Source organism: Cheilinus undulatus, linkage group 18 (genome assembly GCF_018320785.1).
Source record: "Cheilinus undulatus linkage group 18, ASM1832078v1, whole genome shotgun sequence".
Classification (NCBI taxonomy): Eukaryota; Metazoa; Chordata; class Actinopteri; order Labriformes; family Labridae; genus Cheilinus; species Cheilinus undulatus.
This window is the reverse complement of record NC_054882.1, coordinates 29,215,324-29,221,323: the sequence shown is the minus strand read 5'-3', so window position 1 is coordinate 29,221,323 and position 6,000 is coordinate 29,215,324.

Genomic DNA, 6,000 nt, shown 5'->3' with positions numbered 1-6,000 from the left:
TGTGTCCACAGGGCTTTTAGAAAGCTTGCATTTATGATACCATTCTGGCTGGCGACTAGCATGTTCAGAGACAAATCTTGTCCATAATACTCTGTGTGGAAGAATTTAACATGCTACACTAACATGTATGCATGAATTCACAGGGAGTTAAAGCACTTGGGTGATTCTCTCAGTGTTTCGGTATTTTTTCTGAGTGAATAGAATCACAACAAGTTAAACTTTGTAACGATGTGCTGGCTTAATTTGGGCTTATGTGAGGTTGTGATCTCTTCACCAGAATGGCCATTCATATTGTTGATATGTAACTAAGGCCTAAGTAGCAGGCTGTTATCACCCAGCAACCTCGGGTGTCGGAAAATGAAGCAAATGCAGAAGTGTAACAAAAGTGCAGTTTTTTGAGTGTCCACTTGGGGGCTGGCAGCAAAAGCACCAACGTCGCATTAACCCTAATGTTAAAACTCTCCTTTTGACCTCTGAAATTACCACGTTTACAACCTGGTCCCAAAAATTTGGTCTTAAAAGCTCATGTATTTATTGGCATGCACTTCACAGAGGTTAATTCACAACATGGCCATTAAAAATGGCACATCCAGGCTAAGACCTCGACCAGATTGACCACCATCATTTGGCTTCAAAACTCCGCTGCTGAAACCAGTGGGTGATGTCATTGATACTATGTGTGTATTTTATACCCTCTATGGTAATTTAATCTGATATTACAGAAAGAGCATTAATCCAGGACCACTCTGGCTATCCTAAATTTCACAGTGCTAATAGTGCTAATAGTGCTAACTCTATGTATTTTCTGGCTTGATTGATTCCAGTATGTATTGTTTACATTTACAACAAAACCTTTTTTTTTATTATTCATGTTAAGGCCTTCTCATCTAACATAATGGTAATCTATATTCACTTGTTAGATAAAAGATAGAAACATCCACGATCTGATGACTGGATTTGCTTGGACCTTTAAAAAAGAAATAATTCCCCTGGACTACACAGATAAACACTCACACAAGCAGTGTTTTATCATTCCTGCCATTGCTGTTGTGGCTCCTGCCAGGCTGATGAGGGTCCGGGGCCTCTAAGCCATTACAGCATTGATTGGAATCATATTTTGTTGCAGGGGCAGCAGATGCCGATCGACAAGAAAACTCCCAGGCATGTTCCACATATGGGGGTTGATGGGCTTGCCATTAATTAAATCACCCTGGGTCATACAGGCTGCCTGTGGATGATGGCGTTTTATCTAAGGCGCATAAATCACCGCCATTGTGGGGAAATGTAAATGAAGTCTAAGTGAACTGTGTTTTTCCCCTGAGTGTTCTTTGATTGGTTGGGGTTATTCTGAAGTGGTCTGTCAGTATGATTTAAACCCTGTGTCTTTGCTGTAGCCACAAAGCTTTATTCACATCTATTGTGACTTAGTACAGCTTTTTTATTTAATCCAGTGCAGATTGCCACATTAGTGATCCAAACAAAGGATCTGCACTCAGACACAGCGTTTATTGTGATCTAATAACACTCCATTTCCAGTCAAGTTTTTAGTCATCAATCCTAACCAGGTGTTTAAAGTAAGGCGAGCAAAAAGTACTAAAGCACACCATTACTCAGCTCCTTTTGAATATATGTTAGGCATTTAGTGAAGAGGCTTCAAATATAAGCCATTTAGAGTACATCAGCCAATCATCACTCAATCTAATGTGGCTAGCAAAATAGCAAAGTTCAGACAATAGTGTGTTGATTCAAGGTATCTGGGGGTCTGTCTAGAGTTTTTCAACAGGGTTGGCAAGATCATTGTAAGATATTAACACACGTACATGGAGATGAATAGCATTTGATTACACTCTCTGTCTCCTCTAATCATATTAGCTGTTAGCATTAAAGATACATACTCATATTAAACTAATGTACTTATGCAGAATAAATCTTGCCCCCACTATAGTAGTTTCTTATTCCTTGAAGTATTTTAGACTAAAGAAAGACATTTTCAGAAGTTGGTTCTCCTCCTCTTGGCTGCATGGCTAAGGCCTGGCGAACACTACAATATAATCCTGCTAATGTTGGGTCATATTTCCCCCTTTCATACAAAGTAGGCAAAGGTCTGATTATCATATGGTTCTAATGATTATCTTGACAGTGCTTCCTTTGGTATCTGGTGTGTTAAGAGTGATCTTTCCCTCTCCATTCTGCTCAGAAGACGATCAGAGCTGCTCCGACTTGAGATTGTAAATATCCTATTGCAGGGGTGTCAAACTCATATGGGTCGGGGCAAAATCTGCTCCAGTGAGACTTCGTATAGGACAAACTATTTTTTAGCAACGTCAGTATGACCAAACACTGATATTAGATATACATTTATTATTATTCAGTGTTGGATACATCTACCAATCAATGAGTGCTTCATGGTTTCTCACAAAAACATTGATTAGCTACTCTGGACAGAGGGTTTACCAGCAACAAATCTGAACAAGTCAGACAATAACGTTGTGCTGCCCTTGTATCACATGATACAAATATATATTTACACATAAGTATTGCTTTTTAAGGCTGTAACATCAACCAATGTCACAAAAGCTGACACCAGGCTATTTCCCCTGACTTTGGATCAGTGCATTAACAGTACAGAGTTTCACTACAGATGTTTATCTCTCAATGATGTGCTGCAGTGTAGCCTGATCAGCTTGCAGAGTTTCAAACCACTCTTGCTGAGTGAAAGCTTGACTTTTAAACATGTATGAGCCCCTACAGTGATTCCTCTTCATGTCTATTCTATCTACTGTAAATCCCAATGAGATCTCTTCATGCGTCATAAACTGGGCCTTCTCTCTGCATAACTTTAGATATGTTTTGGTTCTCCCCCTTAGCCAAACAAGCAGACCTCTCATGGCTTTAGACAGCCTGTGTCCGGTAACCTGGCACGTCAGTGTTTCACACATCCATCTGGAAAACCTCTCATACACAGCATTTGGGAAAGGGCAGAGGCTTTGAAAAATAAACTTGGAAGGTGATTGGATGAATGTTCTGTCTGTCACATCTTTACGGGCCAATCAAAGCAACAAAACATGTGACGTAGCCACTAATGAGGAGTAAACTCCATACAGAACTGCATAACATGAACCATGGCGACTGTAGACATGTCAGTACACGACTTTTGTCATTATTGAAAAGAAAACAATGCTGTTTTTTGTTCTTATTTTAACAAAGAAATGTCGTCAAGTTCTGATAAAACTTTAGCAGCATCCACGCTAATGTCTTCCACCATATCTGAACCAGCCTCTTGTTGCTTCTTGCTTATGTCACCGCTCTGCTGCGCCAGAAAGTACTGCCCAAATGGTTCAGACGGGAGCTTTGCAAGATGGATTGGCCAGTGAGAAACCTGGAAACGAGCGAGTGTCTTATTGTTTGGAGGTGGCAAAGAGGGGAGCTGAGCAGGCATGAGCAGGATTGTTACATGGAATAGGGCAATAGTCAACCAGGAACAAGCTAACTGAAGGAGGAAGCACAACAAACACAGCCACAATAGTAAATATGAAGCATAAAGTTAGATCGATGTCAGAAATGGAAGACCAACTTGTTGATTTTTGGTAATGACAAGAGTGTTTATACAAATTGTCCTGTAAAACATCCAACAAACAGTCCAATCCTGAAGGTGTTTCTTTGTCAGTGTGAATGCAGAGCTGAGAACAACAAACCCAGAAGGAGTTTAATGTCCCTCTTTGTACGTAGTGATATACTTTGTTAGTTTGTGAGATCCTCAAAATGTATGTTTAATCTATTGCATATTATGTACCTTAAAAGTAGTGTTTCTCACAGACAAACTGCAAAAAGTAAACTGGAGCACACAATCATATTTTGCAATTTCATCAGAGTCTGATGTTGCACAGTAAACTTGTTTTCATGATTGTGGGAAGCAAAAATCATTGTTGAAATTGAAACCTACCTAATTGCCCGGCACTATGGTCAAGTATGGTCAGAACTGGGCCCAGGTCACCAATGTGAAACACCTCAAAGGGAATGCCAGTTCCATAAATGCAGCTGACATTTGCAGTTTCTGATTGAAGTCCCTCTCCTAAAGATGAGCTGTACAATGCAGATATTACAGCAGCCTGCCAGAGAGCAGCTGCTGAGAATTGCAGTATATTGGAAAAGGTTCCTTATTGTTTACAAGACAATGCCAGAAATAAGTTATTTCCCAGCCAACCCCTCATTTTCGCAAGAGCTCTTGAAAACACAGACATTATTTTAATTCCCATCCCTTGTCTACAGTTAATGTGCTGCCCCAGTGTCGTGTTGTAGATTTCACGTCTATAACTTCATGTTTTTCTACAAGCCGAGTCGTGACTCAACTCTTATCCTTGGAAGTTCACGGCTTGTCCTGACGCAGACAGACCGCTCCCATAAGTTCCAGCTGTTTATTCTTGCTAGGCCATCAATCTTTTACTGCTGTCCTTAGAGGAACGACTGACTAATGGAGATGAGACTCAACATTTTTTATCCCCTTCTCCAAGTGAAATTGATGTCTTTGCAGCTAAATGTGAACCCATAAGCGTACATCTGTGAGATGCTGATGCAAATCCATTTTTTACTCGATTCCGCACTTGTTATCAAGGCTCCTAAATCATGCAACAGAGACTAAGTATGTAAGTCTACGGGTGCTTTTTTGTCTGTCTCATTCTCTCTTGTTTCAGGGGGAAAAGAGGAAAATGTTTCTGACACTTTGATCTGTTTCTATCCTTTTATGTGCTCAGTTTTAATCTTGTCATCATTCACAGTATTACTCAGATGCAGCCCTTGAAAGTAACCTTAATATCTGGCCTCGCTTTCTCTTTTATATGACTCAGAGTAAAAGTAGCAGTGGCAGATTTACTGCAATGTCATATCCTTTTCATGCAATGTTTTCAAACAGTGCAGTGGTCAGTTAGGGGACCAGTTGATATTTTAATCTCCATTGAGGCCGTAGTGAAGAAAGGTGGATGTTTTTGCATTTTGATTTGACTATATTGAATAAAAGACGGGTGTCTTGCTCCTTTCATTTCATCAAAATCTTCTAACTGGTGCTCTTCAAATAAACTTGAACATTAAATTCAACAATTTATGTAGTAAACTTTGGTAACACTTTCTGCCTTACCTTTAAACAAATGTGAGCTTCCTTGTTGATTTTCATTACATTGAGCTGACTGTGTGGTCTGCCACTTAGCTTAATCCAAAGACACTTTGCTTGCTTATGTGACATTTAGGGAACAGGATAAAATACACTCCATTCTCTAGCCTCTCTGGATATTACATCATATGCTATATGATACACCTGACAACATAGGAAATGTTAAACAATACATTTCACTATACATTAACCAATAGGCTATAATACAATATGATAGATTATAATTGTTGGGTTAAATTTGGTGACATTTACGGCTGGACAGAAATCAAACTTTTGATAAAATTGCAATAACTCTTACTGCAATTTTCAGATCACAGAAGGTGCAATATTTCTTTTACTTGATTGTCTGTGATTGGTCGGTTGTTTACCGATATGATGCATTTGCGCACGAGTCAGGATGTGTTAGGCTACGTGGATAAGACACTTCTGTTGTTCAGCCTGCCTACCCAGCTGCAACATACAGTGACACACAGTCGGTAATCCTCTACACACTAGAAAACTAACATGCAATTTTATGTTTGCACATACTCGCCTGCAGAAGTTTAGGGAAGGCTTAGCCTTCCTTAACCTTATGCGCCTGCCACCCCTGGAGGTGCTGGATCCAATCAAATAAGTGCTGGTCCCGATTTGAGAGGTGCCGGATCCTGTTCCAGCGGGATCAGGCACAAATTAAGCCCTGTGTAATACAATACACTACAGTACAATGTGTTTAATATGGCTAACATCAGGTTATGTTTTGTTCTCTTACATTATGTTAAATTACGCTGTTAGTTGTGTAATCTAATGTTATTGTGCTATGTTACATTATGTTATATAAAGTCATGTTACGTACAATA